Genomic DNA, 10,028 nt, shown 5'->3' on the forward strand with positions numbered 1-10,028 from the left:
CAACTTGGACATGCAACAGGATGCCTTCTGCAGGAGTAAACTTTGCCTTGCTGAGATGGTGTTTGTAGGATACCTTAATTGCCCCCAGTATTTCCAACACAGATCTTCTGTGCCATTCATGAGGCATCCTACACATCCAGCCGCCCTGTTGAGCCAACCTCCTGGATGGTCTAAACATGCCATTCCTGGTAGCTGATAATGGAACTAGGTATAAAGTTAATCTGCAACATCAGGAAGAGCTACAAACAGACACACTCAGAAGCAAGCAACTTCATGCATTGGCCTTGCTAGAAAAAATGAAACTATGTATCCTGCTTTGGTACTTGTGTCTTTGTAGGGATGGTGTATGAGAGAAGTGTCTTAGATTCAGGCTCTTAAAAATTCTTTCTGTCTAAGAGTCTTGATCTGCAAATTCATTTGTCCAGCTAGGGAGAGTGAAAAGTTGGAGACGGTGTCATCTCTGAGAAAAATCTCTAATAATGGAGTTGAGAAAAGGGAAGAACAAGAAACACAGTCTGAAGGGAAAAGTGTACCAAAAAATCTTACTCCCATTACAGCATGTCTCTGTGATTTAAGAATTCTAAACCTAGGAAGCTTAAGAAAATTGGAGCTAAAAAGCCTCCCTCAGACATTCTTAATATTGTCTTCTTTTAGGGAGAATGTGGGGAAAGCTATGAAAATATGTGTTAAGGCTCATTTTTATTTTTGAGCTCTAATTTTAATGTTCACTTGTTAAACTAAATCCTCTATATGCCTGTCTCTGGGTAAATACTCATCAACATGAAATATAAAGTGATTTTGATAAAAAATAAAAATGACTCAGAAGAAATTATAAATACAAAACAATCTTCACAGAAGCAAACTCTCAGAGATATTTCATGACTTTGACAAGGATAAAGTGGGTGAAGTTAGTATAAATTTAGAAGTATGACAATGCACAAAAACATAACAAGATACTCATATATTTCATTAGATAACCCAAAGCAGAAAGCAAATGTTGTTTAGATGATTTTTAAAATCCAGTCTCTCAGGTACTGGGAAGGTGGCTCAATGGTAGTGTGCCTGCCTTGCATGCATGAGGCCTTGGGGTTTTTTTCGCAGCATCACATAAGCAGAAAAAGTTGGAAGTGCTGCTGTGGCTCAAGTGGTATCACTAGCCTTGAGCTGAGGGACAGCACCCAGGCCCCAGAGTTCAAGCCCCATGTCCAACAAAATAAAAATAAAAACAAAACAAAACAAAACAAAGTCTCTCACTTTCCTGGCTTCAACTTTGTAATAACTCTGCTTCAGCCTAGGGCTAATATTTTAGGTGTGGACATGTATCAACACTCCTGAATCAGACTCTACTTGATCATTTTTTAAATACATATTTTGTTCTTAATTTCCCTCTTTATAAATTCACATGCACCTATAAAAAATGGTGTGGCCATCCCAATACCCTTCTCAAAGTACCTCCTAATGACAACTTACAAAAAGTTGTATTATATTACAAGAGAAACAATGCTACAAATAAAGAAAACCAATAATTAAATAATAATGATTAATAAAATAAAAAACAAAACAATTATCATTTTTTCAGTTTTTGAAGTGTACTACAAATTAGATTTTATTATTGTCATATTTCTTTACATTTAACACTGTCTAAGATTATGACGTTCAACAAGAATTTTATAGGCTATGAGTAGTGTTTAAATCACCCACTAAGATTACCATTTATAGTTCATCTCATAATTTGTATATGGCTTATATCATCATTTGTTCCTCACTAACATATAAAGTAAGGAAGGCCTACAGTTTTAACAGAAACTGTGTAGTTAACATAGTCAACTCTTTATTCTGCTCCTTTACACAAAGACTTTGCAACTTCTCATTAGTAAGGTTTCAATAAACTCTGAAATGTACATACTTAGTAGTAGTTATGTGCTACCATAAATCTTAAATACTTTATAGAAAAGTATTATGACCTGCCAAACAGTCCTAGTTTTGGCATATATAAGCAAATTCCCAAAATTAAATATATTTAAAACATTAAATATTTTAACAAACCTTAACACTTGCTGCAGTGTTCATTATGACAGGTCCCTTGTATAGAATAATTGAATTCCTCCTCCTACACATCTCTTGAACAACAAATATCTGGAATTATTTTGTTTTGGGCATGTCAATCTTGATTTTTTCTTAAATGTGTACTTATGTAAGAAATACATGGTTCTAAAATTTCATGACAATTCTTTTAAACTTACGTTTTGTTGTATTGTTTAGTTTAAGAAAATCAATTACAATTTATATATAAAAAATGTTCTTTGCTCAATTCAGCATCACATACACTAACATTGGAATGATACAGAGAAGATTAGCTGGCCCCTGTGCAAGGATGACAGGCAAATTTCTGAAGCATTCCATCGCCCAATTTGTTAGGAAATGGAACGACTTGGAAAAAAATTATTAAGTGAAGTAAGCCAAGTCCAAAGAAACATAGGTCCCATGGTTTCTCTAATTTTCAATAACTAATATATGTCTGGGATAAGCAGAAAAGGTCAAAAGTTATGTGTATATGACCAGATAAGATTGTGTTAAGGGAAATGAACCCCAAGTTAGGGACACCAGTGGTTTTTTTTTTTTTCTTGCTATTTTTTCTTACATATTTATGACGTGCAGTGTGTTTTTTTTTGTTTTTTTATATGTTCCTCCCCCATGCTATAACACCTGTTTTCACTGTATTTGAAGTTGGTGTGCCTACATCTTGTTTATACTCTCCTCTAATTTTTTGAGAGGAAGGACAAAAAAACCCAAAATGCTTAACTAGGGATACAGGTTGACCCATGTAACAATGAGATGCACAATACACTATGTTGTAAAGTGAACTTTACAATTGAGGCCGGGAAATGGAGGGGGTTAATCGACTTGTGGAGGTGGGAGGGAAGGGATGGTAGGGGAACAATAAAGGAGGAGGTAACAATGCTTGTTAGGAAATGTACTCATTACCTTGCTCATGTAATTGTTACCCCTCTGTGCAATATTTTTACAATAAAAATGTATAAAAATGTTCTGAGATGGAAGAGTTTATTTCCTTTATTTTACTCATATAATTTCGTTAGCAAAGAAATTCATGCAAAACTCCGATATGAAGGTAATTTGAATAAATATGTTTGTGAACACACGCATGTGCTTAAGCACTTGCATGTGTGTTGGCGTGCTCAGAGTTTGAAATCAGGGCTTCAAGTCTTGCAAGGCCTTTTCTCTCTAGATTGTTGTGCTACTAAATGAGCTACATCTCCATTCTTGGCCCTTTGCTAGTTCATTAAAATTTTTGAAAAATAATCTCATGAATTTCATTTGCCCTGATTGGGTTTCAACTGTTATCCACAGATCTCAGGCTCCTGAGTAGATATCCCAAGTAGTTAGGATTACAGGTCTGACAAACCAGCAAAGACTTTCAGAATAACGTTAAAAGTAGAAGAAAATTTACTTCAGAGGGGCATGTTTTAGCATCTCCAATTTTAAAGCATTTTGGAGTGATTATTTATGATTTTTTAAATTTTTGGTTACTTATAAGAAAGTAGATGATGATATTTAAAAGTTTTAGTACTTTTAAAAAAGGATACTGGAATTGTGGGACAGAAGAAATTTGCCTCTCTTTGGACCTCAATGTACAAGCTCAGCTCTGAGCATGATAACCCAGTGTCACCAACACAATCTGTGTTGAAGACAAATGTGACAGAAAACAATCACCATGGGCAATATGAATATTGAATTGAGAGTGTCATAGAATGGAGAGATTTTATCTACCTTTTGTGTATTGCTGAAAGACTTTTGGAAACTTTGACTCATTTCCTTCCTCACTGTGTGTGTCTTTAGGTCATGCACTTACTGCCTTTAATTACAATTCTTCCCAACACTAAAATGGTAATAACATTAGCATTATAGCAAATGTTATCTTAACAATTAAGGGAATAAAACTTGTGAAATACTTAACATAAACTTCTAGGAATGAGCTTTGAGTTTAGCCAGCATTCTTTTTAAAATACTAAATAGAATGTGATAAGTAGTACAGAAACCATTATATGTAGTTAGCAACCAGAAGTAATGTCTATTGATCATGCTCTGCTTCCAAGGAAGCCAGGTGGATAACTTCTCTTGCTGTAAATCAAACTGGTTATCTTATGTCTTGATAGTGTAAAAATATCAGGGACAGAATGATGAAAGAATGTTGTAGACTGAGATGAAATCCATATGAAAATGTGCAAAACGGATAAAACATAAAATTATCTGAGCAGTATATTGTGTTTTACAACATTTAAGTTACATCGCAAAGATAAAGAAGACATAGAAGAATAAATTCATTTTTTTGTTGTCCCATCATAGGTCCTTAAAAGGATTAACTCTTTCCTCATTCTTATACAGGCATCATCGGATGAGAGGAACTGTATTATTTTTTTGTTTGCTTACTTCTATTTATTCTTCAGTTTGAAATCTGAGCTACTTGAGACTGAAAGAAACCAAGGGAAATTAGACAAACAGGCTTTGGAAAGAACAATCAATGTAAAATAAATAAACTACAGCCTTGTAACAGGTCTAACTAAATTGAGTTATATACTGTCAATTGTTAACACAAAATGATTTAAGCAATACCATGTTATTAAAAACTGAAAAATGTTAGGAGTTGCTACATTTTTTTTCTTTTATACTACCTTGAATTGATAATTGATCTAATTTAGCAAGATTAACGATGAGATTAACAGAAACTGGATCAAAAATGGACAAAAGGTTTGAATAGACATGTTCTCAATAAAGCCCTGAAAATTGACTGTGGGTTTACAAAGTTGTGTTTAATACAACTTCTATGCTGCCTTAATGCTTTTTGAGCAGAAGTCATTAGAGAAATATAATTCAAAATTACTATGATACAACTTCATATCTATTATAACTTATCAAAAAATTAATGGAACCAGTTATGGTGGTAAAGACTTGTAATTCCAAGCATTTAGGAGGTTGGATTTAAGTCTAAGGCCAGTCTAGGGTAATGCAGATAGTAAAAACCTGCCCTTTATTACCTTTGAAGAAAAGGTAATAATGTTGGTGAGAGTGTGGAGAAAAGGAAATTATCTACACTATTGGTCAAAAAACAGGTTAGTATTCTTGTTGTAGAAAGTAGTATGCAAGTTTCTAAAGAAATCCAAAGTTGAGATATCATGTGACCCACCAATCATGTGATTATTTCTCTCTAGGTAACTCGAAAATAAATCTGTAGTTCATTGTTATTCACATTATTCACAAGAGCAACCAAGATATAAGTCAATGTTCAGTGTTCAACTGCAGACTATTAAAGCAACTGTGGTACAAGCACAAATATCTTTTTCTGTTTCATCCTTAAAATAACAAGAGACTCCTCCCATTAGCCACACCTTACAATGACCTGAAAAATGTATTGGAAATGAAGAAAAATATTGTGTTCTGATCTTTGTAAACACACACACACTCTCACATACACACACACACACACACACACACACACACACACACACACACACACACACACACACACACACACCAACCTCAAATATTAAGACAGAATTTTTTTTTAAGTAAAGCAAAGTGGAACATCTGGGGCATTTAGTTCACAATGTAGAAGATACTAGATATACAGTATGAGGTATAGAGTTGAAATGTACATGAGAATACAGGGGACAACATTGGCCTTACATAGGAATGAAGCTAAATAAGTAGGAGTTGTTCTTCCTAGTAAGGTTGCTCTTTTAGTTGTTCTTCTTTCAGTAATGGATAAGATGAACGTAATTTTTTCAATATACCTGCCTGTTTGCAGAAATGATAACAAACAATATAGCAATAATGTTGCACGCTGAACATAGAACAAACTGTCAAATTAAAATACATGAGATTATCCTTGATGTTAACTAATTATTACAAATAAGGGAAACCATGGGAACTATGTTTATTTAAGTCTGGCTTATTTCACTTAATATGATTTTTCCCAAGACCTTCATTTCCTTACAAATGAGGTAGTATCTTTCTTTCTGATGGAAGCATAGTATGTGTGTGTATGTGTGTATGTGACTGTGTGTCTCATTTTCTTGATCCATTCATCTACTGAGGGGCATCAGGGTTGATTCCATATCTTAGCTATGGTAAATATTACTGTGATAACCATAATTGTGCTGGTAGCTTTAGTGTGGCCTTGTTTGTGGCCATCTGGTTAAATGCCCAGAAGTAGGATTACTGGGTAATAGGGAGCATTATTGTGTACATCAAGGATAATATTAGTAGATGAGCAGAATAGCTCAATAGCTATGTACATATGACCGTATAAGGTGATTCTAAGTGAAATGAACTCCAAGACATGTTCTTTGTTGTTGTTGTTCTTAATGTACTACATGATTTATTTTTTTCCTTTTTTATGTTTTCCCACCTATGGTTTATCCCCTGTAGTCACTGTATTTGATTTTGGTACCATGCGTATTGTAAATATGTTGTTCCGAACTGGGGAACGGGAAGGAAAAAAAAATAGTGAGACAAAGGACAAAGGGGGAAACTATGCAACAGTGTTACTCACAAAACAATAGCTTGGAAACGATCTTGGGAGGTGCGTTGGTAGGGAAGAGGGAGAAAAATGGGTGAAGGGGTAACAAGATAGAAAATAAATTAATTCATGACCTTAATTATGTAACTATAACTCCTCTGTACATTACCTTGACAATAAAATTAAAAATATATATATATGAGAGCAGCAATACAGTCGGTGAGACTAGGGGAAATGCTGTACTATACAAAGAAAAGTATAACAGCTGTGGAGAGCAGCAACTTGACTTTAATGTAGGAAGTAATAAACTAGCGTACAGATTTTCAGCCTCATGTCAGTCACTAAAAAGGGAAAACAAAATGCATAATCAGCAAACCAATACAGATAGAATAGAAAAATAAACAATTGAGGTGAAGAGATGACTTGGATCAAGAATAACAAATGACACAATTAGAAAACAATAACAAGATGGTAAGTTTAATAAACATTACCCATAATTCTATTAAATGTTGTTTACATCACAATTTGTTAGAACTATAATTCAAATCACAGTTTAATAGTATATCATTTTAGTAATAGTTTACTTATTATTGATTACTTCATATTGAATGTTTAATATATAATTTTACTTTCTGCAGATATAGAAAAGAAAAAAATGAAACTAATTTTAATAAATTAATGTAATAATTCAAAGTGTATCCTACACTTAGCACTCATCTTAACATGAAAAAATAAATTATTGCACCTCACTCTTGGTATTAGGTGGAAGGGTTCAGCATTGTAGTAAAATTCACACCACACAATACAGGAGGGTATGACTCCTCTAATCTAGCTTAAATTGTGGAAATTTGAATTTTACATGCATGTTTAATTCCTGTCTAGGTGACATCTAAACCATATACGATCATATACATGAGGAGTATTTCAGATGATACTTAAAAGTCACATTATTAATTAAATTTTTATTATTTTGTACTAAATAAATATTTAAAGAGAGACTGAATTTCTGAGTAGATGATGGTGTATGTGTGCCAGATTATTCATATTGAGGCTTATTTTATATTTCTGACATTGTTTCTACAGTCGGATTTAAATTTCCATAAGGGGTTAAGTGCATTATATTGGATATATGAAAGTAAACTGAATGTTTATTCCATTAATCTTTTGCCACTTGTCTAATCCCAATATAATTTATCCATGTGTTTGATGTAATGAAAATAACAACAGATAAAAGCAAGATAAATCACTCTGTAATAGACAAGTATTTTCACATTTATTTTCATAGTTGGTCCTCTTTTACACTACAGAATATTCTTGGGAAAATGTGCTCCAGGCTGGCCACAACTGCAGAATATTATGGTTTGATGAATCATAAGAGAAGGAAGGAAGGGGACCTTTCTTCCAAAAGTCTGCTCCATGGGATGTGATCTGTTTCATGGTGCTGAATTGGAAATGAACATTTTTCACAGTCAACCTTGAAAAGCCATCTTGATAGACCATTTCTATAAGTGGTTACAGAGGATTATTGATGGCTTTGCAAGGATGCCAGATTGACTCATGTTGAGATAATTAACAGGAATTTAGTTAGCTGTTTCTTTGTATCTTTAGGAGAAAAACTCATTGACTCTAGGTCAGGGGATCATTGGGTCCCAGAGAAGCTACTACCTTGAATAGTAATCCTAGACCTCTAAAACAAACAAACAAAAAAAAAAACCACACAAAACCAACCAACAAACAAAAACTCCAGTAAGCACAGCCAGTCAGGTCTGCTATCACAGACTACATGAAGTCAGGCAAAAAACAGAAGCTGAAAGTCATTTAGCTGATCAATAATATATTTTTTATGAGGCCGACTCAAATGAGACTCCAGAGAGTCAGAAAGACTGAACAGAGAGACTAAAATTGATCACACAAAGATTAGAAAGTAAAATTCCTTGTAGAACAAATAAATCATAGAAAGCCTATGCATGTAAGAACAAGGCAGAAAACCAAATTCCAGAAATGCACATTTTCTTAGAGGTCAGCTTAATGAATTATCAATGGAAATCTTTGAATTCTTAAATATTTGACCACATGTGGGAGAAGGCTGAAGAGAATGAAAATGTCATTAGTCACATTAGGAAGTAATCAAGCAAAGATTTGTTATAAAAAGAGAAAACAATTATTCCAAAAGTGGGTCTCATTTGTTTTGATGTAACAGTTCTTGATTTAGGTGCTAGCAATTGCCATACAACTGTTCAGTCCCACAGCTGAGTTGATACTGGCTGCAGTATTCCTGCATGAAGGAAAAGAGAAAATTTACAAATGTCTGATGAAATGAGTTGAAGGTGAAGTGTCCTAATAGTGATATATGAGGTGTAGACACAAGTGAAGAGGTGGATTTTCTTTTCTAAAAATCCTCCATTTTTAGCCTGGTGCCAGTGACTCACAGCTGTAATCCTAGCTAATCATGAAGCTGAGATCTGAGGACGGCGGTTCAAAGACAGCTTGGGCAAGAAAGTCCTTGAGACTCTTATCTCCATTTAACCACCAAAAAACCAGAAGTGACACTGTGGCTCAAGAGATAAAGTACCCCACCTTGAGTTGAAGAGCTCAGGAACAGTGCCCATGCCAAGACTTCAAGCCCCTCGAACAACAACAACAACAAAATCTCCCTTTTCTTGGACTGCCTACATCTTTTCCTAATATTCAACAAAGAAGCCATTTTGTCACCCACTACCTTTAAGTCCTATGCTAGCTATTACAAATAGAATGATTTGGTATCTTATGTCAAAGGGTTCATTTTTGTGGAAACAAATGCCAGCAGTGGTAACTTTTTTTCCAGTCCTTGAACTCTGGACCTGGGCACTGAACATGGTTATACTTGTAGCTTTCATGTGAGCTTGTTTGTTAATTTTTGGATTACTGCCCATGTGGGGAATTACTGGGTCTTAAAGGAGATGTATATTTACTCTTTTCAGGAAACTCCGTACTGCATTCCACAGTGTTTGAACAATTTAATTTCCAACCAACAGTGTGATAGAGTACATAATTGGCTGCATCCATGCCAGCATTTGCTATTGTTAGCTTTCTTCATAATGAACGTTCTAACTGGGAAGAGGTAGAATCTGTCTTGTTTACTTGTAGATACCAAAACTGAATGAATCCATGGAACCTATATTATTTTGTCTGCATTCCTTTCTCTTTTCTCTTAGTAGAATTTTCCCAAGCCTTTCATTTTTCTTAAGACTGGTGAAAAGTTATCCTTTCTAATGGGTGAATAGAAATCTATTGTGTATGTGTGTGTGTGTGTGTGTGTGTGTGTAAGATGACTATAAGCCCATGAGTTCATTTCTAAGCCTTCTGTTTCATCTGTAATTTTGTAATTCCATATTAAATTTGAATTGCTTTCTCGAATGCATTGAAGAATATTGTTGGGATTTTGATAAGTATTGCATTGTTAGTAGTTTGGGGGCAGTATTGCAGTTTTCACTATATTAATTCTTACAAC

At 34.2% G+C, this 10,028-nt stretch overlaps 1 non-coding gene across 1 annotated transcript; it reads left to right on the forward strand.

The window, feature by feature from the left end:
- Positions 1 to 2,303: 2,303 nt before the first annotated feature.
- Positions 2,304 to 2,415, forward strand: LOC122121103. The gene has a single exon (XR_006149888.1). It is a non-coding gene; the product is annotated as a U6 spliceosomal RNA (small nuclear RNA).
- The last annotated feature ends 7,613 nt before the right edge of the window (positions 2,416 to 10,028 follow it).

This window comes from Dipodomys spectabilis, unplaced genomic scaffold (assembly GCF_019054845.1).
Source record: "Dipodomys spectabilis isolate Male_0828 unplaced genomic scaffold, ASM1905484v1 ptg000183l, whole genome shotgun sequence".
NCBI lineage: Eukaryota > Metazoa > Chordata > Mammalia > Rodentia > Heteromyidae > Dipodomys > Dipodomys spectabilis.